Source organism: Mustela lutreola, chromosome 9 (genome assembly GCF_030435805.1).
Source record: "Mustela lutreola isolate mMusLut2 chromosome 9, mMusLut2.pri, whole genome shotgun sequence".
NCBI lineage: Eukaryota > Metazoa > Chordata > Mammalia > Carnivora > Mustelidae > Mustela > Mustela lutreola.
Genome location: NC_081298.1, coordinates 128378549 through 128402078, shown reverse-complemented (window position 1 = coordinate 128402078; position 23530 = coordinate 128378549). Strand labels below are relative to the sequence as shown.

Here is a 23530-nt window from a genome sequence, read left to right as displayed (position 1 = left end):
TACCTGTCCAAATCCCTCATATCACATTAAAGCTTTCCTCTGCTATCCAGGAGTCTGGAGTGCTAAGAGGAAACAGGAAAATCAATTGATAATGATATATTCCGTTTAGAAAAATATATCGATTCCTGGGTAATGACAGCCGTGTTTTTGCAGTGGAGGTTGCCATTCCTTGTCGTGAAGACAGCTTTCACATATATTAGATTTGAAAGAGGGAACTGGGAATAGCCTTGCCTCACCATAACAGATAGCTCTTTCTACTAGGTATTAAATCTATATTTTAAAAAAAAAAAAAAAAAAAAAAACTTATCCTCTCCAGGGAACCCATCCTTTGCTTCCTCAAGGTCTTCTTGCCCATTATCTGAAAGAATCCGTGATTTGCTTTTGTAATTCTTGAGTTTGTGTCTTCTTCTCTTTTCAGCATTAGGTTAAAGGCCTAAATTTCGTGTTTCTCCCTGTCTTTGGAGTCTCTTGGCTTGAATCGGATGGAAGCCAATGCCTTTATTCTCCCTCACCCATGCTAGTGGCTGTGCTGTGGGAATTTGGGCTTTGTGTGTTTGGGGGACGGAGGAGGGACCTCTAGGCTCTGCCCCTTGGGGTTCTCTGCTGCCCACTTCACCCTTCCCTTGCCTGGGAGTGCCCGTGGCAGTGTTTGGACACACTCCATGTGAAAGGGTCCACACTCAGAGATTCAACACAGGGACAAGCGCCTGCGTGGGTGGGGACTGTCTAAGACACTGGAATTCCGAAGAGATTTTTCTGCAGACGGTGATACCTTTTCCCACCCCAGCCCCACCCTTTTCCTTCTCGTTCTAGACTGTCTGGCCTCCCGGGGATGCTCACACTGTGCTAAGTGTTGGTTGCCATCGAGGTTTTTGCATCCTGGGGACGAATCCTGAGCTTGCCAGAGACGGACATCAAAAGGTAAGTCTCTGCTCAGCTTGCCTGCACATAAGGAAGGCATCCGACCTGGGCACTGCCAGCTATGTTCTCTAACACTGATTTTCCAGGGGCAGTGAGGAGGTGAACAGCGCATCCTCTCTGCCTTCTGGTCATGGAGATTTTTATATAGATGTGGGATTAGAACCCAGCAAAGACACTGGACCTCAATCCCTCTGGAAACAATCTATGAGCATGGCGGGAACTCTTCCCGCTCCCCAGGAGGGGGGATTCGATCCCCAGGAGGGGGCATCCAGCAGCTAGGGGACCTTTAAGCTCCTCAAAACTGTAATACTTCCTTGGCAATTTAACTTTTCTTGTTATTAAAGTAGTAGTACTTGATATCAGTAAAAGGCTGTTTGTTCGTTGTAAAAATACTTTAAAAATAGCACCTAAAATTACAGAAATTGCTTACAATCGTAATCCCAAGAAACATCTGTGTTGGTGTCCCTCTTCTGACTTTCTTTGTATGCACATATGTAAAGTGTACGTGCACACGCACACACGTGCACACACACACACATACGTGGGATCACGCTATACGTATGGCTCGGCGACACATTCTTTTGACTCTATGATATGTCACATGTACACTTCTTATGTCAGTAAACACAAATCTATAGCATTTTTGAACTCTGCATGTCATCTGCATATAATAATCTCCACAATTTACTTACCCAGTGCCCTAATGGTGGGCATTTAGCATATTTTTAAATTTCACTCCTATAAATAATAACACAACGAACATTTTTGCATATATATATCTTAGCATAGCGATTTGATTATTTCCTTGGATTAAATTTGTAGAGGTCTGGCCTCAAAGTTTGATTGAGGATTTCCAAACCCGGATTATAAAGACCAGGTAGCCAGGAGAGTTGTGGGGAAGGTGGCCTACTGTGCGGGCAGAAATCCGATGGAAAGAATCGGTGAGAATGCTTGAATATCCACCCAGCAGGCCAGGACTGTGCCCACAGAAGCAGGGAGGCCTGGAGAAGGATGCTCCGGGATTCTGCAGCTCTGGGATTCCGAATTGTGGGGATCCATAATTGTCAGCAAGAAGCGGGAGGAGCTCCAGGCTGGGCCTGGACCAGGGAGAAACGTCCCCTGGGCACCCAGCCTGCTGCCGCCGTGAGCAGCCCAATGGGGACAGCCAGCGGGGGCAGTTGGGCTTCTGGCTTTGGGAGCTTTGGGGCTGTTGGCAAGCATCTAACGACACCTCCGAGCAGCTGAGCCGCTGTCCTGGTTAGTTGTCCCAGGGCCTAGGTAATTTGCTTTGCTTCTGTGACTGTCCCATGAGAAGAGAGGCGTTGGACAGCCAGACAGATCTGGTGATAGTGGCATCTCGGATCTGATGATGATGGCATTCCCAGCTCCTAGAGGGGGCACACCTGGAGAGGAGTGTCTGAGACCAAGGCATGCTGTTCCCAAAAGTCAGCTTTCCAAGGAGAAGCCTTCAAGTCTTAGACGCTGTGAGTGTGGCAGGGGTGAAGGGCATCTTAAGACCCAGGGGAAGGGGTTTGACAGCCTTTATCTTGGAACCTTCTGTTCCTTCCCACTGACACAGGGTGGCACATGGCTCTTGTTTATCCCAGGCTTCAAGAAGCATGTATTATAGGATAGGAAGGAACCTGGATAGGATACGTCATAGATCCAGCCCTGGATTGGTGTCCCCACGGCGAACTCACGTCAGTCTTCCCTACCACCTGGCCAGTTCCTGGAGGATGGGAATCACATCTGATTCATCCCTAGTTCCCCCACCAGCCCCCCCACCCCACCCCCCGCACAACACCTGCCAGGGCTCTCGGTAAACACATCCCCGCACACACAGCCACAACGGTTCCTGGGAACACCGGAGCACGTGGCCTCCTGCCCGGTCATGCTTTTCCCTTTTCCCTCACATGCAAGACTTCACTGATTCCCAAGAAGATAGGAGTCTCCACAACCTGGTCTGTCCCCTGGTGACCAGTGGAAAGAACTATCACTTTCCTATGGAAACTGGGCCGCATCACCAGGCTGTGTGCACCCTGCTGCAAAGGGGGCCCCGCCCTGCTGCAAAGCTGGGAAGGCTGCGCAGTGCTTGTCAGGGGCCCAGAGTGCAGTGCCAGGACTGGCTAGTGGGAGTGAAACCTGATCCCTGCACTGCAGTGTGGGAGCCTGGCTGGGCAGGTGCTCAGGGGAGGTAGAGCTGAGGACCTGCTTTGTGCAGAACCCAAAGCTGAGCCAAGAATGATGTTAGCAGACACCTAGACTTTGGAGGTGGTGAAGGGCAACCACGGGTCCCCATCAGTGCTGATGAGCGCCCCTCTGCAGCCTCCCCCACCTCCATCCCCGCCCCAGCACTGCCCGCCCAGGCCCCTTATCCCCCTGCGTGCCCTACATCCTGAGAGGACATTGCAGATGCCTCCAGAGCTGATGGGACTTGGAACCCTTCCATTAGAGGACGCCGCGTGCCGTGCCCTGGACTTCCGCACTCTCTGGCGGCTTCACCGGCGAAGCCATTCCGAAGGTGCCCTTGCCAGCCACACTCCTGCCCCCCACCCCCCGCACTCCCTCCCTCCCTCTCAACTCCCTCCCTCCTCCTCCTTCTCTCTCATCCATCACCTTTGGCTTCCATGGCTCCCACCCAAAGACAGACCCGTGGGCAGACATCTCAGCGCTGCCTTCCCCAACACATCCACTCTGTCACCGACTCGTCCTTCGTCCTGGCTTCCTCTCCTAGCCCCACCCTGGGAACCGCCGGCAGCTCCCACCCACTGGGCTCTGGGCGCCCAGCCCTCTGGGGAGGCCATGGAACCACTCCAATCCCCTCCCCACAGAACCTTCCGCAGAGCCCCACCTCTCCCATCATTGCCAAGACCTCCGCCTGCCCTGTCCACCTAACAGTCAGCCAGTGACCTCCCTGCTAGCTTCAAGGAGACCAAGAGCCTGTCTCTCTCTTGGCTTGGGGGGCCATGTCACTCCATCTTTGTGGCCTCTCTTCCTCCTCCTGCCTGTAAGTGAGGGCACTGGTCCTAGAAGATTTTCCTCTGCTTTCCTTTCTCTCCGCGGTCCCTTTACTCCCACTGCTTCACCTGTCCCCGAGGCTTTGTTCTGTCCTAAGGTCCTGACTGCCTCTCCAGAGCCAAGGAACTGGTCACAACCTTTCTGATTCGCATCCCAGACCCGGCCTGGCCAACACAAAGCTGCCTTGTGCTCTGCAGCCTTTGGGGATCTTGTCACTCGCGCCTTCCTGGGCTGCACTTCTCACCTTCCTTCCTGGACCATGAGTTCCTTAAAGACAGGGACTGTCCTCTTGTCTCCACGTCACGAGATCAGGTAGTCTTGGTTCTAAGATTATAGGACCACAGGACAGAGTGGCCTCATAGGCAGTGGATGGACAGGACCCTGGACTGGGAGGCAGCCACTGGGCTCTCGTCCCAACTCTGCATTAACTCTGGGCACGCCCCGTAGAGCTGCTGAGTCTCCCATCTCGTCTGCTTTTGCTGAGGGCAACCCCTGACCTTCCTAGTCCCCGGGAGAAGACGGGCATGTCTTCCTGGGCTGGCAATGCCAGCTCTCAGTGAACGCTGAAGTCACCTGGAGAGGCGTGAAAACCTACAGATGCCTGGTTTTGCCCCCAGACCTTCTAATTTAACTGTTCTTGTGAGGATGGGCACCAGTGCACTTTACACTTAACACTGCTCTCAACTCACAGGTGTTCCCCAATTCCTGGACTCTAAGCCTTGAATTGACATGGACATTACAGAGATCAGCAGAACAATGTTCCTGGATGATAGGTCATTTATTTACTCTTTTCAGATATTCTAAAACCTGCCCCCTGGATCATGCCACCCAAAAGCCTGGGTACTTTGCCATCCCACTGACAACCCCGGGCTCCTCACCCCAACCCCAGAACGTTTTCACATGAACCCTACGGGCTGTTGGAGTATCTTCTTTTCCTATTGATGGTAGCGATGTGCCCACATTCAGGATTTTGTGGTGGTTAATGTGTATCCTGTCCCTATGCTCCCTTTGCTGGGCCTCTTGGGAGAAGAGCCTCTTATGTCAGCATAAATTCTTCTCCCCAGCCTTGTCATAGGACTTCATATCAAATCATCCTGTAACATCAGCTTCTTGTTTGCCTCTTCCAAGTCAGAACAGTGGCTCTCAACTCTGGCTGATTCAATCCAGGTGATTCAAATCACCTGGGGACATTTTATTTATTTATTTTTAAAGATTTTATTTACTTATTTGACAGAGAGAGATCACAAGTAGGCAGAGAGGCAGGCAGAGGGGGTGGGGGAATACAGGCTCCCTGCTGAGCAGAGCCTGATGCAGGGCTCAAGACCATGACCTGAGCTGAAGGCAGATGCTTAACCCACTGAGCCACCCAGGCACCCCTCTGGGGACATTTTAAAACACTCTGTTATCCAGCTCGATGCCCCAGATCAGTTAGATCAAAATCTCTCACAATGGGACCCAGGCATAGGTATTTTTGGGAGGCTCCTCAGGTGATTCCCATGGGAGGCCACGGTCAGAGGCACCGCCAAGTCTGGAGGCAAATCTGTGTCCCACCTGTAACACACATGCAGAACTTCCTAGATCTGGTTTCAGGGAGGCAGCAGCGCCTGCGCCATTTCCTGTTCCTACACTTGTCGGTCCCTCTCCTGCTTTCGATTGTCTCGTCTCTTTACACGTGTCCCTGTAAGTTACCGTCTGTCCTTCCTGGAACTGGGTGAGGAGAAAATGGGCTAGAAAGCCTCGTGCTTTTCTCTGGTGCGACCCTGGCACAGCTCCCACCCCCCAGCTCAGGCCCCCGAGGAGAGAGGGTCAAAAACCCCTTCCCCACCCACGGGTGCCTGTTCAGCACCCCTGTTCTGGTAATCCCAGATGAGGTCATCGCCCCCAGTTTTGCCAAGAGCTGTCCAAGGCCCTGAATGAGGCTCAGTGGGTCTGCAGCATCTGGGTGCTGATTGGGACCGGGGCAGAGAGGGGACTGGCTGGGCAGGACTGGCTGTGCACCCTGGTCTGTTCCCCTCGGTCTGCGAGACTCGGCCCCTTTGATGAACGACATACTGAGGTCATTGTTCAAAGGCAAGAGATGTCCCAGGAGTGGAATCCTTCCCTATTTCTGGAATCAGTGCTGTTCGGGAAGAGCAGATACTCGGTGCAGTTCCCGTTAGTTAGCAGGACTGGGGCGGGGCGCACACAGCAGTTCACTCTAGCTGCAAATCCTCGTTTGGCACCTGAGCTAGAAATAGCTTATCTGCAAACCTCAGAGTTTATTTTTGTGGCCAAGTTTGATTTTCCAAGCGACCTGTCTCCTTCCTTACCTTGAATGTGCCCCAGTGGCCGGGGCTGCTGGGAACAGTTGCGAGTTTGTGCCCTATAGGAGGGCACCTGGCCCAGTGGGGTGTGGGGACTGACCCAGCCGGCACCCTTGCATGTTCAGCTGTGTGCTATGAGTGCTCAGAGGGAGGTACGCTAATTTGCACAGAATTTTAATTTGCAGAGAAACCTCATTTGCACAGAAATACCAAGGAGGCTAGTAACGGCCCCACCACCAGAGCCCTGCTCGGGGAAAGTGCCATGCATCCATCTGTCCAGGGACTGCGCGAGAATGCTCCTAACTACTGTGTTTCTATGGCTTCTTGATCATCCCATGTACCAGTCTGTCCTCCACGAACATTAGCTGAACATCTATTACATGTCAAGCTCAATAACCCAGAAAGAAAACGGCCCTTCCTCCCACCCACCATGACCCAAGAGGCCTAAAGACGACAGGTCATCCAGACCTGTCAGAATCGTGCCGTTCCCCACCCACCCACCTGAAGGGGTGACAGAATCCACCACTAGCAGCCAGAGGCCACTCCACTGTCTCACCGGGTCCTGTCGTCCAGGCCACAGCTAATGCTAGCTGCTGGTACCTCCCTCCTGCCCTGTAAATGCCCTGTAAATAAGCTGGGTGCTGAAAGCATTGGAGGCTCATGCCTCACTCACAGAGCATTGGTTTGCCAGTGCACGGCAGACACAGCCTAACACCTTCACAGGTTGGGGGGATTTTTTGTGTCTTGTTTTATGGTGGGTTTTTGTTTTTGGGTTTGTGTTTTTTTTTTTTTTTTGTAGCAACTCATTTAGATAAAAGCATCTGGTTCACAAGAAAGTAACAACAAAAAAAAAATCATTAAAAGCATATTTCTGCTTTTACAGAGTAACCTAGTAACGGCATAGGAGGTAACAATTAACCCGCCCACCCCCCGCTTCTCCAGGTAGTCAGGAAGGTGCTCTAAGTGGGAAATGAAAGTCAGGACCCAGAGAGGATCCATCCAGGGTCTCTTAGATCGGCGCTCACCGACGTGCACGCCGCACCAGCCGGCAGCAGAGCCTCGCCCTCCCATTAGCGTGTGGAGGAGGCACCCTGCCTCTCCATCCCAGAATAAGCAGTGTGATGATTTATTTAGCACCAGTTCAAGCCTTTCCAAAATGTACTCAAAGTGCTCTGCCGTCTTGCACAGGGTACACGATCTTGACTTTGTGCATCAGGTAAGGTAAATCAGACCCCACGCCAGCCAGCTTAACTCACCTCCTGTGACCACCACCGCCCCCCCGCCGATGCTCTCACACGCACAGCCTCTGTTCCCATGCAGACAGACCCTGTGCTCCCAACAGACCCTGCCTGGGTGCATCACACATCCTGCAAGCCCGAACATCCCGGAAAAGCCTCTCCCATCCCCGCCCATCTCCTGGCAGAGAGCTCCCAGCCACCCACTCACGGGAATCTTCTCGGATTTCCTGACGCAGCTCCTCTCCCTGACAGCCGTTCGTGTCCTCCCAAGTCAAGTGTGGTCCTTTCACTGTCCAGCGTGCTCGAGGCTCATTCCCCAACCACTGTGAGCTCTCAGGGTGTGAGGGGTGGGCGGCCAAGCTCCCGCAGAGCTGAGCACCTAATGAGCACTGAAAAGGAGCTGATGATAGAAAAAGCCAGTGCACACGGTCCATGCCTCTGCTCATTTGCTCCTGAGTCCTTCAGCCTCTCTGCTCCATTTCTATCTGGGGACCCTCATACCTGGCACCTGGCTCTTGTCTCTTCTGGCCTGGGAGACAGCTGGCAGTGCCTCGAGGGCAGGGGCTGTGTCTCGGTCACTGGATCCCTCCCCAGAGCCTGGCACAAAGAACACTCTGGAATGTTTATAGGATGATCGAGGGCCATATGTGAGGGGCCTATCTATTCAACCTATCTTGTGTGTTCAAGGGCCAGCCACAGTTCGCAGGGCCCACCTTAAGGTGGGGAGGGTGGTGCACTGACCTTGTCCTTTAAAGGCCACTGTCCCCTGGGGGTACCACACACCCTAGGCTAGGGTTCTCCTTCTGCTGTTCCAGGCACAGTCCAGGAAGAAACAGGCCTCCCCGAATCCCGCTGGAACCCAGGGTTTCAATATGCTGCATTTCACATTCAAGCCACATTTAGAAGGTGCGTCCCCTATCCAAAGGGGTCTCAAAGCATTGCATCCATTCATTTGGGAAACATGTCTAGTAAACAATATGGCATAATGGTCAAGAGCACAGACCCGGACTGCCTGGTCCTAATCCCGACCCTGCCCCTTACCTGCTGTGCAACTTCTAGCGTATTATCAAAACTCCCTTTGCTTCAGCTTCTTCATCTGAAAAATCAGGATTGTAATAAACCCACGTCATATGGTGGTTGTAAGGATTAAAGAGTTCGTGTAGCCTAACGCCTAGCATAGTGCCAGAAATGTAGTCCTCTACAAAGTTTTGCTATTATTATTCTCGGGGGCTAGGACTCCAACTGAGTCATGAACTGAATTCATAGTCTCTTCAGGACCCAGTGCACTTTCAAGGAAGGTATAGGTGTGCCCATCGCCCCTCCCCCCATCCCCCCAATTCCCTTATCTCCCTCCCCGCTCCCTGCCCCGCCACCTCAGTCATCCTGTAGCTCTTCCTTGCTGAATGCAGTTAGTCTGGCAGGGGATTTCTGCTCCCAGAGAGGTGGCCCTCCTTAGCCCATGGGGACCCCAAGCAGCCACAGAGCTACATCCTGATTCTGTGTGGACAGTGCCCTCCAGGGCACCATCCCGGGGCCGCTCCTGCTCACTTGGGAAACAGGGGTGGGAGATCTCCCAGCACCTGTTCCAGACCCATTTCATTCCCCACCCATGTACCCATGACCTCCCGAAGAGAGGGACCTAACCACCTAACCTCATGCCCAGCCCACAACTGCCCCAGCTGCCTACACCCAGACGTCGGAGAAATGACCACCAGAGACCCCGGGGCTTGACCCACCCAGGGCTGCCTCTGGGACCTGGGAGTGTGTCTTCTCCCCACTCTGGATTTCAGTTTCTTTATCTGTATCATGTTGGGTTTACGGTCTATTCCCAAGGACCAGTCAGGCTCTGTCCTTAGGAGAGACACTCTGGCTGTGGCCACATGGGGGCTTCTGGGACTCCCCACAATTAGCACTGTGACTTCAAAAGGTATGTCAGCATGTCCTTGGGGCAGCTGTCATTAACAATTAGGAAGTCATTATCTGGTAAATAATTCATAACCCGAGAGATGGGATAAGCCTCCAATAAACAATAACCCATTTAGAAGGGGGCTTGGCAAGGGCTAGGGCTGCCACGGTGGTGTGGTCACATCCCTGCCTCTGGTGTCAGCATGGCCCGCAGCTACAGCCTTCCCGCAGCCCTCCCTGCTCACCCCTGACCAAAGGCATCACCCCTCCTCTGTCCTCAGGCAGGACTTCGTGCTTAGAGTAACAATACTGAGTGATCGTGCCAAGGACTGTGCAGAACTGTCCTACAATCCTCTCAAGAGCCGTTGCCAGGCGTGGGTGTTGTTGTCGTCTCCCTTTGCGGACAACACACTGAGGTTCAGAGAAATTAACATTTTACCCAAGGTCTGAGCTGAGATCAGAAAGTGCTGGGCCAGGATTCAGGTCGGTATGATGTGAGAGCTCTCCTTCAGGGTCAGGATGTCCACTCTCCCTACTAGGAGCTTCGACCTCCCTTCGTGTGTCTGGCCTTTGTGGGCATGTGACCTGTGTCCTCCCAGCTGAACTGGGAGCCCCAGAGCCTCCGTTCCCCTCTCCCGTCTTCCTCAGCAAGGAGGGGGCCTCAAGGTGTTTCATGGAGGCTTCAAACCGCAGCCTCTGGGCCGGCTGCCTAGCTAATGGTGTGGTTAGCCTTGGCAGTGAACGCCAAACCAAGGGCATTTCAGAAGGGGAGCAGGCGTGCCTTCAGGACACTGTCCCGGAATTTCCTATCTTCTCATAGTCCTGGTGCACTTTTCCTTTTAGGGAAGACGTGGCAGCCTTTTGGTCACACTCCCACAGAGAACTCTATCCTGTGGAAGGAGCTTTTTCCGGAATGAGGTGAACCCGAACCACGTGGGTTGGTCTTTAGGGCAAGGTTAGCTTCTTCTAGGTAGAGACACATCATCGGCACCCATGCAATGAGCTTCCCTAAGGCCTCGAGTCATGAAAGGTCTTAAACGCTCTTCTCAGACTACCAGAGCCCCTGTGAGTTGGGAGCTTCCAGGAGCTGGGTGGACTTGCTGGAAGCTAGGCCTAGTAATCGTCGCACATCTGGAATGTTGCGCAAACCTCCAGGGCCCAGCCGTGTGGCAGAGGAAGCCACAGTGGTTCCCAGGCATGCAAATTTCTCAGTAGCTGTGGTCACCAGCCCAAGGAGAGGCCCCTTTTAGCCTTCTGACCTCTCCTGCTGTGGTCAGTGGCGGGAAGGTCGAGATTGGCAAATATGAAGGCCAGAAGAAGGGGTCACCTTGCTGTGCCCTAGAATAGCCTGAAACAACCAGAACCCTCCATCTGCTTTGAACAGAATTTCCTCTTGGGATGTGCTGGTTCTGTCCTACTGGCCCGGCCCCCACACTGACAAAAACACATCCCCTGACCCCTTTCTGAATTGCCCCTTTGCTTCCAGAAATGGGGAAGGATTCCACTCCTGGGACATCTCTTGCCTTTGCACGATGACCTCAGCATGTCGTTCATCAAAGGGGCCGAGTCTCGCAGACCGAGGGGAACAGACCAGGGTGCACAGCCAGTCCTGCCCTGCCAGTCCCCTCTCTGCCCCGGTCCCAATCAGCACCCAGATGCTGCAGACCCACCAAGCCTCATTCAGGGCCTTGGACAGCTCTTGGCAAAACTGGGGGCGATGACCTCATCTGGGATTCCCAGTCAGGGGTGCTGAACTGGCACCCGTGGGTGGGGAAGGGGTTTCTGACCCTCTCTCCTTGGAGGTCTGAGCCTGGGGTGGGAGCTGTGCCAGGGCCGCACCAGAGAAAAACACAAGGCTTTCTAGCCCATTCTCTCCTCACCCAGTTCCAGGAAGGACAGACGGTAACTCACAGGGACTTATGTAAGGAGACGAGACAATCCAAAGCAGGAGAGGGACCGACAAATGTAGGAACAGGAAATGGCGCAGGCGCTGCTGCCTCCCTGAAACCAGATCTAGAAAGTTTTGCATGCGTGTTACAGGTGGGTCACAAGATTTGCCTCCAGGCTTGGCGGTGTCTCTGAACTTGGCCTCCCATTGGAGGGATATTGGGATACTATCCACTGCTTGCTTACCCCAGAAAAGAGGGGGACACATCTGCTTGTGTTCAGGGCCCCATTCCTGGGGCTCACACTTCCTGTGCCTTGTGGCAGGTATAGTCTGAGACCCCGCCATGCTGCTCCCAGGGGACTGGGGAAGCTCCCGCCACCAGGCCAGCTCCTCAGGTCACTAGGACGGGATTTTCCATGCCGACCCAGTTGGGGACAGAAAACAAAGCTATCATTTAGGGAGGGAGGGGGAGTTTTCAGCCCAGGCAGTCAAAGGAGTGAGAGGAACCAGCTGCCTTCATAAGGCAGAGAGCATGGCTTGTCCGTGGGCTGTAACGGAACGCACATCTTTCCAGCAGCCCCCAAGGAACGATGATGTTCCTTGTGTGTTCACATGTCATTTGTCCTCCTGTTCTCGGTGAGGAGGTGCTGGGGCCGTGCTGTCCTTGGTCTCGTCTCCTCCTGCACCGCGCCCTGGGGGTGGAGCGAGCTGGCACTAGAGCTTGCTCCCAGAGTCCCCAGGGTAGGAAATCCCATCAGCTCCCAGAGTCCCAGTTCCGGTGGCTCCTGCAGGCTTTTCTTCTATCTGACCTAAATCTCCCTTGCTGCAATTTAAGCCCATTTTCCCTGGTTTTGTTTTGAGTGGAAATGAAGAACAGCTAGTCCCCAGCTGCCTCTGAACGCCGGGTGAGTCATGGTCCTTCATACCTCCTGCCTCCCTGAAGCATTCTCAGAAGCCCACCCTGTTGGAGCCCTCACCACTGAAGCCGCCAAGGACCAGCTTTCACAGTAATGCAGGAGAGGAGCCCCCCGCCCCACGGGGGCCGTGGTGGGAGCAGAGCCTCTCCTGGCGGGCACAGCACTGAGGGGCACCCAGGTGGCTGGGGGAGATGGCGAGTGAGGAGATCAGGACCCCCACAGTGAACCGTGCAAGGATGCCGCCTGGCCAGGGAGTCTGGGGCAGCTTCTTGTAAGAGGTGACATCTGCAGGGAGTCCTGAAATAGCAGGGAGGCAGCTGGGAAAAAAGGCCTTGCAGGTGGATACCAGGAGATGGGCCATTCCCTCCAGATCCCACATCTGGGTTTGAAAAACTAGTTCTCTTACTTATACCCTTCTCCCCACCAGTGTTTAAATGGAACCAGGAGTTCCACATCCTCACCCTTTTATTCCCTTTTCGGTGAGCATCTGACTGGGGGAAAACCACCACGGGCCAGGCTGTGAACGCGGCCCGCGTGGCCCACGTGGCCCATGGGCCTTTCTGATGGCTTGTGGGTCTCCCGAGCTGCTGGCTAGGTTTCTGTCTTCATTTTGTGCCTTTTTACTTCTGGGAACAAAGAAGCCCCACTTGTTTCTGCTAAGCATTAGCTATTTTATGGGCCATCGAAGCCAATTCCTGGAAGAGTTGGGTTCACTGTTTAAATAAATAAATAAATAAAATTTGATTGGAAAGCCACAGATCGCAGCTCAGTCTGAGTTTAAAAAGTGGTGACGCTGAGTGTCCCTGACAGCACTCGGGCGGGGTGCGGTGAGTGCAAGAGAAGAATTTTTATTTTTCCTAGGCCCCTGGAATTAAAGCCTTCCTACTCTGGAGGATAAATGGAGAGAAACCGAAACCTTTTCCCTACGCTGTTATCATGCCAAGGTACGGAGATGTGAGCAAGGTCGTTTGACTTTGTTTTCCATTGCTTGGTCAAAAGCGCCCTCCAAACTACTTGGCTTCAACACAAAGGAACCAAAAAAAAAAAAAAAAAAAAAATTGATTAGATTTAATTAATGGAATTGCCATTAATATCGTCCATAAAAGATGATTGATTCTGACTTGGATTTATGGGAAGTTGGGCCTTGTAAAAGTAAACAGAGTGGCAGTCGTTCAATGTTAATACTGCTTTATGCACCACGCCCCGCACCCCCACCCCCAGGGCTGGTGAAATGGATGGGTTCCCAGCGGCCAGGTCTAGAGAGTTATCCACTGTGTGGATTTAGGAAATCAGCCAGCACCTGACCCTTCCTTCCCTTCCGTGAGATCCTAAAGTGAAAATTTCTGGGGCGCCCAGCAGCTTGCACCTCTGCTCTGTGCAAGCCCGTAGCCTCCAATAGGACCGAGGATTTCCAGATGGCCTTGTAGTCTCCCTCTCCCTGAACCCCTTAAGAGCTCCCAAGCTTCAGTGGGCTTGCTCTGAGCTTCTCTGCAGGTAGCTGGGCGTATGAGTCGCCGCAGCATCTAGCTTTGTTCTTTTTATGGTCCAACAGACGGGTCTTTAGAGCAGAGATGTGAAGACTGCAGGTTTCGGAAGCAGTTTCTCCATGATTCATTACTCATGCTCAGGAGGAGACAGAGGTGAGCCCCAGTCCTCAGGAAAGTGGTGGCAGGCTCTGAGTAGCCTAGGGCTCTTCTTAGGAAGGACTGGTGATTGAGGGTGATGGGGGTTGCCCATGTGCCATGGGGCCCGTAGCCCCCCCCCCACCTGCCAGCATCCCACCCAGCTGGGCCATCTGTCCCCTTCCTGACCTTCTCCTCCAACCCAGATAGCTGGCTCTTTCATCCCTATCCAGGCAGCTTGAAACCGTTAGGACAGTCTCCCAGGCCTCTAGGTGCTATTAATCCCTGTCCCCCAGCTGTGCACTAGCAACTCCCAGACCTGTCCTCAGGGTCTGCCAACATGGCCCCTCGCCAGGCTGCCCCTCTGGGGCCACAAGACCTCACAGCATTCTTCAGCTCTCCAGCCCGCTCCTCGACCTGTGCTTCCCACCTCCAGGAATGGCCGCACCATCCACCCAGATCCCAAGTCAGGAATGTGGGACCCCCCTCCTCCATCATCTCCACCCCCACATCCCAGCCTTCTGGCTCCATCTCCCAGCCTCTCCCCCATCCTTCCCTCCATGCCCATAGCTCTTGGCCTGACTGAGGTCTTCCTCAGTTCTAGCCCTGTTTCTCTCCCCACCTCCCTCTTGCCTCCTTCTAATTCCTACCTGCTGGCTCACAGGGTCTTCTCTAGGGGACGAGCCACACCCATCTGCCTGTCCCCATAAGGTTAAGTCCTGCCCCCGCCCATGTTGAAAGCACCCCCCATGGTCACGTTCAGGTACTTCATACCACAGCGCCTTTCCCATGCTGTCTGCTCCACCAGCAGTGCCATTCCCACACCCACCCAGACCTCCTCCCAAAGCAGAAGCAGCCATCATGTTTGTGCTTTTCTGACACACTGTCCATACCTTTAATCCAGGGAAGGGAATGACCCTTTGAGGGCCTTCCATATCAGACATGTTTGGAGCTGCCTGCCTTGCCCACACCACCTTCTGGAAACATCCATACCCACCCACAGCCGCTGCTGCTGGCAGCAGGTCATGCAGCGTCCCTGCCTTCAGCGCATCTCCCAGACGAGGAGCCAACTCCTGATTGCAAGGGTGCCCTTGCATCGGCTGGCCAGCAGTTCAGGACTGCTTGGTCCTGGCGTTAAAAAAATCAGCTAAACCTGTAGGATCTCTGTCTTCTGGAATGGAACAAAGGGAACCAGAGACAGTTCCATGTGGGGCCATGCACTTGAGCCAAACGGTAGCAGAGTTGCAAGACAGCAATGATTCCGGGCGTCTGTGATTAGGAGAGGAGGAGAAGGGAGATAAGGGAGATGGTGAACCGTGGGCAAGAGGCCTTGTTCCCGCTGGCTCTCCTGAAGCCTCACCACCACCTCACAGCATCTTCCTTTAACATGAGCTCAGAACCCTAACTAGAAGAACTATTTTTTTTTACATTTTTACAAGTAAGTCCATTGAGGCTCAAAAAATGTTAGGAGACATGCTCAAGACTGTAGGGCGAGGAGGAAAAGAGCCAAGATGTGGGCCCATCTTCCTCATCTATGGCCAAAGCCTCTGGCTCAATGCTTGCCAGCCCCATGTCCCAACCCATTTTCGGTGATCACTGTCCTCGAAGACAAGGCCGGGTCTCTTTTGCCACCGTGTGCCCACTGCCTCCCAGGGGCTCTGACATGACGAAAGCATCACATGCCTGATGGGTAGGGCTGAATTTCTGTGTGCCCGTGGAAAAAGGTTTGGACTCTGAGTCCAAAAGCCAGAATTCAAGTGCTGCCTGTCTCGTTAAGGTTGTGCAACCTCTCCCTTGCCAGCAACAATGGGAAGAGCCCAAAATGTCACTGGCGGTTGCAAGAAATGGTTTCTGAGGTCCTTGTGTGCTCTAAGATCTCACGGCTGTATCCTCTCCGCCCGCCTGCCTCACAGGAATGACAGAACATAGAGCCCTGCACATGCTTAGCCCACTGGTGTTTGCCCTGAGCTGCTTCTGTGCATAGGGCTGCCCTTTCGCACAGGTCCCCGGAGGGCCCCCACCAAGGGTCCTTCCCCTTTCGTGGCTTGGGGCTTGGGGGTATATGTGCCGCAGCCAGCCGAGCTGCAGTTTTCAGGCATCCCTGATAGCAGCTTTGCCTAATGAGGACGCAATGCTTACACATATTTTCATTCTTTAAAAAAAAAAAATCAGCTATTAATTTGTCAGAATTATTCATATTTTACTGATGATATTTTCCATGTATCTAATCAGGGAGCTCATGAATAGAAATGAAACTATTTAAATACAGAGATGGTGTACATTGTAAGATCTTGTTTTCTCAAGCTGTTTCAGAATGCGGCGCATACATTTATTTCTTCTAAAAACAGGTTTTTGCAACCATCAAAAAAAGTTTTTTTAAATCTTTGATTAAATATGACTCTATTCAAATATGCTAAATGGGTGAGAGTGGCGTGTGTGTGTGTATGTGTGTGTTTGCACACACGTGGTCACTTGAAGCTTGTTTTCTGGGCAGGAGACAGTGTTCGGTGAGAAAGGAGGAAAACACATTTGGATAAAAATCTTTTGGATGGATGGATGGATGGATGGATGGATGGCAAAATAAAAGTACAAATTGAAATTGGACTGAATAATATTCAAGATAATTATTTGTACAATGTAGACTTTTTTAAACTGCTCAAAATTCCAGCAGCACTTACCTCCATTGAAAGTGGCTTGGAATCATTAAACAAAGCCAGATATTAAATATACTACTGCTATCTCTCGAAACATTAGCAAGTAATGTAAAACACATGGCATCTACTCAATGGAAAATCTGAGAATACAAATTATAATAGTTGTCTTATAAGACCTCTGGGAAGCTTGAACTGAATTGCTTAATTCCATTAATAACAAACTATTACTCTAGCTATTAAAGCAACATAAGGTAATAGAGATCATGTCGAGAGATTGCACTGAGGCTCTTTCTTCACCTAGCACAAATTTATTCAGGGGCATTGATAGATTTTAATTGACTATGGCAACTGAATAGCAACAAAGGAAATTGAATGTCTTTTGAAAAGCTCCACATTTTGTAGAGGCAAATAGCAACACCAAAATGAGGGTTTGGGGGAGCTGGCAGAGGTGAGAAAGGACGTTGAGGAACATCTGTACCAGCAGCTCCTCCGCAGAGAAGTTTTCCCGTGACCCGAACGGAAGGTTCCTTGGGAACAAGCACACCACAGGCCCGAGCATCTTTCTCATCTCCATGTGGTCCAAACTGAAACGAAACTGCTCCAGGCTGCTGTAAAGACACGTGCTTTCTTATGAATATCCGTGGGGCGTGCTTCCAAGATAGAGCATAGGAGGGACCTTCATGCAGGCTGCTGAGTCCTCTCTGGAGAGTTCTGAGAACAGAGTTTGTTTCGGCCTGAAGGCCTACCAGAGGTGTCTGTCTGACCTCGCGTCGTGGCCTGGCAACAGCGTGAGGGACCTCTCACCCTAGACTGGCGATGGCGTGAGGGACCCCTCGTCCCAGACTGGCAATGGTGTGAGCGACCCCTCATCCGAGATGGCAACGGCGTGAGGGACCCCTTGTCCCAGCCTGGCGATGGCATGAGGGAGCCCTCCTTGTGGCTTTGAACCTGAGGACCACTAAAGACTCCCTCGGGTCCTATCTCGTCCAACACGGATGCTGGTGACCTATCACCTACTTTTCTCTTCCACTTTTTGGTCCTCTGTCCAATATGCATGGTCCCTCTGTCTTCTGCTCACGCCCTGTGAGCATCCGGTGTCTGTCCTGCATCTCAGATGGGCCTTGCTGTCTGTGAAGTCCGTTCTAGACGCATCCACTCAGGCTGCCGTAACAAAACACCCCAAACCAGGTGCTTTCACAACAGAAACTGTTCCTTGTCGTTCTGGAGGCCTCGAGTCCAAGACCAGAGTGCCAGCATCCCCAGGTTCAGGCGAGCACTGTCTTCTTGGCTTGCGGACGGCCACCTTTCTGCTGTGTCCTCACATGGCAGAGCATGAGGGAGAGAAGGAGGAGGCAGACAGAGGGAGAGCTTTCTCTGGCGTCTCTTTGTAGAAAAGGACTAATGCTGTTGGATCAGGGCCCCACCCTTAGGGCCTCATTAAACCTGAATACTTCCATAAAGACGACGTCCAAGTACAGTCCCGTGGCAGGTGAGGGCTTTAACAGGGTGCTCTGAGAAGGACACGATTCAGTCCACAGCAGTCTTGAAGTCCTCTTCTCATCTGATTGGGCTAATCTCTCCTTCCCCACTCGCGCCCAGCCCCAAGTACCCAAGTGCTGCCTCAGCTCCTGTGTTGGAAGGGAAACCCAGGCACAAGGGGCTGCCGGGAGCATCCCTGTGGTTGCAATTGTAGAAGGTGGTAAGGAGCCTGTGGGCAGCAGAGGAAGTGGCAAAGTCGCAGGGCACCCCCCGCCCCATCCCCTCCACACTATGCTTGTTGACGGCTTGGGTGCGGATCACGGCGCCTCCTGGCCCCGGGCCAACCATGGTGTTGCTGCAGAGGAATTGGAAGGTCATGGCTCCTGATGTGTGGGCTTGCCACCGGTTTGGGGGGTGGGTCCCGAAAATCATCCCATGTCTGCGAGGTTATCTTCTCATTATTTTCCGCCCAGGGTGCCAGCAGGCATAACATCCGACTCTGCTGTGTCCGCTGGGCTTAGGGACCTTCTCTTTCTCTCTGCCCATGGGTCCCAGCTTCTCTGTGGGACATCGCAGAGGACCTTTGTGGGGCTGGCCTGCGGCACACAGTCGCCCCTCCGTGTCACGCCCCAGCGAGGGCACTTGTTCCTTTGGGAGTCTTGTCGGAGCCGGAGCTCTGGGTGCGACGCCCCGGAAGGGGCTCTGGCTCCCGGCAGTGGGCGCCTGCTTGGGCGCTGGGAGAATTTAATACCACAGCCACTGCGGCGCACGCATGTGTTTGAAAACCTCCTTGGCAGGCAGGACCTCCTAATTTTTTCCACTTCTTGTGATTAGCGTTGCAGACTAATCCTAGCACCAGACTCAACACCAGCTGTTCTTCCCCCACTGCTTGTTTTTACTTAGAGACCAAATTCTGGAGCTGCTGCCGCGTCGTCTGGGCCCAGTCCTCGCCTGCCGCCTGTCACCTGCAGTGTGACCCCGGGCGAGTCATCCTTCTACCTGGCGGCTGCCCGCCTGCTTCACGCTGCCTGGGCGGCACTCCCCCGTCTCAGGGTGCAAGGCACACTTAGTGCCAAAGGGGCCTCTGGCTTACCTGCCAAGACGGTCTGCGAGCTGCCCTTCCCAGAGCCACACTGACCCTAGAAATCTGGTTCTGCATTGCAAAACATCAGGCGTCCCTGAGTACCCACCGCAGATTTGTATGTCCTGTGCTCTATTCAAAACAATGCGTGCAGCATTTAGGTAAGTTTTATAACTTGACAATAAGAGAGCACACATGACCCCACCTCTGAACATAAGAACTGGAACAGGGCCAGACTATTGAAATGGCCCGTTTTGCTCAATTCTTTCCAATATCCTTACATTTAGAAAGAGGTCTGCAGGAGGAGCATTGGCCTTGGTCCCTCTCTCCTCCCCTGCCCCACCTTGTGGCCCTCTGGAGGACAAGGACCTACCCCCTCAGGGGCCCCCAGTTTGCAGCAACAGCACCTTCCCCCTTCAACGGGCGCCCTGGCCAGGAAGCAGCCTCCAGCCCAGCAGGAGTGGCTAGAGCTCTTCTGCGGAGTCTGGGGAGGGTGACAGGCAGGAGGTCTCTCAGCTTTGGAATCTCCCCAGCATCCCCTTTTCTTCCTATGACAGCCATGGCAGTGCTGGGAGGAAGGTTATTTACAGCGTGCACACACAGGAGCTCAGACGTCTGTATCCTTCGATGCCATCAATTTGCATTTCTATGAGAGTTTCTCACATACCTGGAAGGCCCTAAAAACAAATCAGGAGTGTGGCATATGGGACATTTGCCCTCTAAACACTCCAGCGTCAAGAAGAATTGTGATTGTCAGAAATATCATATTCCTGTCGAAAGCACATGAAATCAGCTCTATAAATTGGGAAACATAAGTCATGGTTATATTTGTTTTGCTGCCATAGAGGAATCACAAATGTCTCATAGAATAGGAAACAAAACAAAACAAAACTGTGAGCCCTTTTAGAATGACTTAATGTCCAACCATAGCCCCCTCTATCCAGCTGTGCTGTTTCTCTTGGTACGAAATTCCTGACTCCCTTCTGTCCTTATGTTTTTGGGGCCAGTTGGTTTCTTTCTTGGCAAGTGCAGTTTATTGAAAATAGGATTAAAGTAAATCACTCTTTTGTGCTCTTTTGCACCGTCTCCATGGCTCTGCCTGTCCGGCGGCCGCCCGCTGCATGGTTCTCTCTCCTTCCTCTTCTCTCCCCACTCCTCCTTCCCTCTCCTGGTGCAGAATTCCTGAATCACAGGGTCACACGCGGAGCTGATGGTTTTCGAGAGTAGAGCCCTGCTCAGCGCCCTAGCGCATGCCCCCCACATCACCATCCCCAAAAACATTTTAGCTAAACAGGCCTGTGGTTGAGGGTGGTGGTGGAGCGGGACAGTGAGCCCCACCGCGGTGAGCAGAGGTGGTAGAAGTAGATAGAACTCACCTCTGCCTGGAGGGAGAAGGCGGGGCGGAAGGTACTAGAGGGGTCTCGGAGAAAGGGAACAAACAGCTGGAGGAGTCCGCGAAGGTGTATCCCTCAAGCATCTGCCACTGGATCCTAAAGCAACATAGGATCCTGAGAAGCAAAACCACCAGGTGGGGAACGAGAAGGCTGGCTGACACCGGCACGTGTGTGAGTGACTCACACGAAGGGCTCGAAGCTAAGAGCACGACTGTGGTTGGGAGTGAGGGCCAGGGGCCTGGGTCCTGCGCTGAAGCTCGGTCTGTGTTGGGTTAGCCCTGAGTCGAGAATGTCCAGGGGGACAGAAATTGGTCTAAGGATTACAGGAATGGTTGACTCTGGATTTCAAGCCAGAATCCTAGGATCTTATATACTGGCAGGGAAGCCAAATTCTGTGAGCTCTCAAACTCAGATCCTTCCATGATCATTGTGTGTGTGTGTGTGTGTGTGTGTGTGTGTGTGTGTGCGCGCGCGCGTGTGTGTGTGTGTGTGCACGTGTGTGTTTGAACCGAAAAGTCCTCCTTTGGAAAGCAGGCCTGGATTTCCCTGACCATCAGGAGGTCTGAGATTGGGGCAGCGGTCAGTCCCTCTTCTCTGAAATCCCCATGGACCCTCCCTTCTTGCATTACTGCCTTGGCCCCAATGCCGAATGGGCTGGGGCTGGCGTGCCAACAAAGGTGCCTTGACATCTCCGTGAATATGACAAATCAAAGCCTGCGGCCCTGCCAGGCAGGGAGCTCTAGACCTGTAGGTGGAGAGAAGCCCCCCTGGCTGGAGTCAGCATTGAGAGGAAGGAGACAGCAGGCCAGCCAGAAGGAGAATTTGGCCCTGCTCTAGCACCCAACTCAACACCCAACCCCACACCACTGCTTTCTTGGCACCTCCATGAGGAAATGTGGAAAAATCAGGAACTTTCTAGAATGGTACTACCCACAGTCCAGAACGTTCTACAGTCATGGAGCCATTCTACATTATGTTGTCTAGTCCCTTTGAAAACCTCAAATGTGGTTCCTGTGACTGGGGAATGGAATTTTTAATTCTATTCAAGTTACATTGATTTCAATTGAAATAACCCCATGGGCCAGTGGCCACAGTATTATTAGCAACACAGCTCCAGGTGACCCACAGCAGAGCCTGGCTGAGGCTGCTTGATTCCTCCCAAAACTCCGGAAGATCTTGTCCCTTTCTGTGCCTCGAAGTGGCAGAACATGCCGAGCTCTCAGAGAGAAATTATCCTGAAAATCAGAATGGGCTGGATGCTGACAGAGGTCCCTGCCACCAGGCACGTTCCGCTTAGTAGTCAGAAGAATTGTGCTCTGCATAGGAGAAGATCCTCCACGTTCCCCCAAAGCTATTTTCCCTCTTACTGTACAAAGTTTCCTCCGCTCCAGCTGTCTGAGGAAGTGCTTTTGCAAGGCTTTATTATTTTTTATGTCTTTGGCATAGTCACCAAAGCTGTGCCTGGGTTCCAACTCTCTGTTTGATTGCTGGCTGTTCAGGATTCACTCCTGACCAGGGTGTTGGGGTTTCCCCCCCCCCCCAGAAACAGTTTAAAGTTCCTACCATGTCTCTCTTCCTTGGGGTGTTTGGAGAGATCAAGGGGCTGATTGCCAGCTTTCTTAGGAAATGGGCAGATGGAGGCAGTTTGAGCACCATTCCACTGAAAATATGTGCCCTCTTTGGATATGTTAGGAATGCCTAGATAGATATTTATTTTCTTGCTCCAGAACTGCCAGACCCAAGCAGTAGCTCGGTTTGGGGTGCTTTGTGAAGTGCCTGGCTCGGGTAACTGATGGAGAAGTCAGGCCCTTCCTGCTTTCAGTGATCTTGACGTCCTGGAGCAGCAGGGATACTAGGGAGAAAAGGGAGCCGGTCAGAACCTGGGACAAGGAGAAACTGGCCTTCAACCTTTGGGAAAGGGGACGTAGCGCCTGGTCTGTGCCTACCCCCACCAGCCCCCCAGGGAGTAAATCTTATGGGGAAAGAGGTCGAGGGGGACAGCACTTAGAGTCCCAGAATCTCCCAGACCCCTGCACGGACTCAGGAAACAATGGAGGGTGCAGGACATAGCTCAGCAGTCTCATGGTGTTTACGACACATCTTTTCTTCATGGGCTGCTGAGGATTCCAGAACCTTAATCTAGAAATAGAGCCCTGGTCCACTGGCTGGAAAGGGTGGAAACAGATGAGTAGGGGGTGTTTGCTTTTCCTAGGATGGAAGGCTTAATGGTTCATTTAAGAACATTTGCTTTGGGTTTAGCATTGTTAAGAATAATCAACTTATATGGGGACTCTCCTGAAACCCACAGATATGTACTGATGCCAGCTGTCCAGCAGGCTCTATGCTGTCCTCCAGCAAGGGAACAGTGAATGCAGTCACCTCTGCCTTAAATGGTGGACGCTTCCCAATATGGTCTGGGTGGGAGGACCAAGCTATTGAGACAGTGTTAGCAAGGAGGGACACTGGGTAGGGTAGTCGTGTCAGACACCAGTGTGCAGAAGGCAGCAAGCAGGAGGGCTTCATGGAAGAGAGAGAAACAAGCTGGGCCTCGACGTGGGTAGCAGGCTTCAGATGTCTGAGAAGAGTGAGGGGGGTCTCTTCAACTGTGCCGGTGGGAGAAAGAATAAGTGAAGGGAAGCCACGGGGAGTTTTATTAGTAAAATCTTCAGTTACTTGGGTATCTGCTTTTTGTGTTTAAACCTTATGAATTGGCAAACCACCTGGTACCATTTGTTAGGTCCTGGTTTGTGGTTCTAGAGACCCCCTGACCATCACCCACCTCCCCCCGAACCAGAAAGGTGGAGGAACAGACAAGACTGTGATAACGAGGACATGATTTATCTGTGATGGCCAATCAGCTGTGACTCTGAAGCCACTCTTCACACATTTTCTGTGATTTAAAACGCAGTTTTGGAAGTTGATTTCTAGGTTTATAAAAAAAAAAAACCCGTCTATTTTGAGTTTGGAAACATAATTAATTATTTCCTAGAAAAGAGTTTTTAAACCTGATTACTTTCCCCAACTCCATATCTTCTTGTGGCTATTCTAAAAAAAAAAAAAAAAGAAAGAAAAAAATCAAATTTCAAATCATGCACGCGGAGGGAGTAGCT

At 52.4% G+C, this 23530-nt stretch overlaps 1 protein-coding gene across 3 annotated transcripts in view; it reads left to right on the top strand.

Annotated features, from left to right (window-relative positions):
* The window catches only part of KLHL29 (kelch like family member 29), a 297212-nt gene that overhangs the window by 82883 nt on the left and 190799 nt on the right, over positions 1 to 23530 (top strand). For 2 of the 3 annotated variants that reach the window (XM_059132525.1, XM_059132523.1), the window contains exon 2: positions 814 to 921. The exons of the other annotated variant lie outside the window; for it this stretch is intronic. The gene's annotated coding sequence lies outside the window, so the exon portion shown is untranslated. The remainder of the gene's footprint in view (positions 1 to 813; positions 922 to 23530) is intronic. 3 annotated transcript variants of the gene reach the window in all.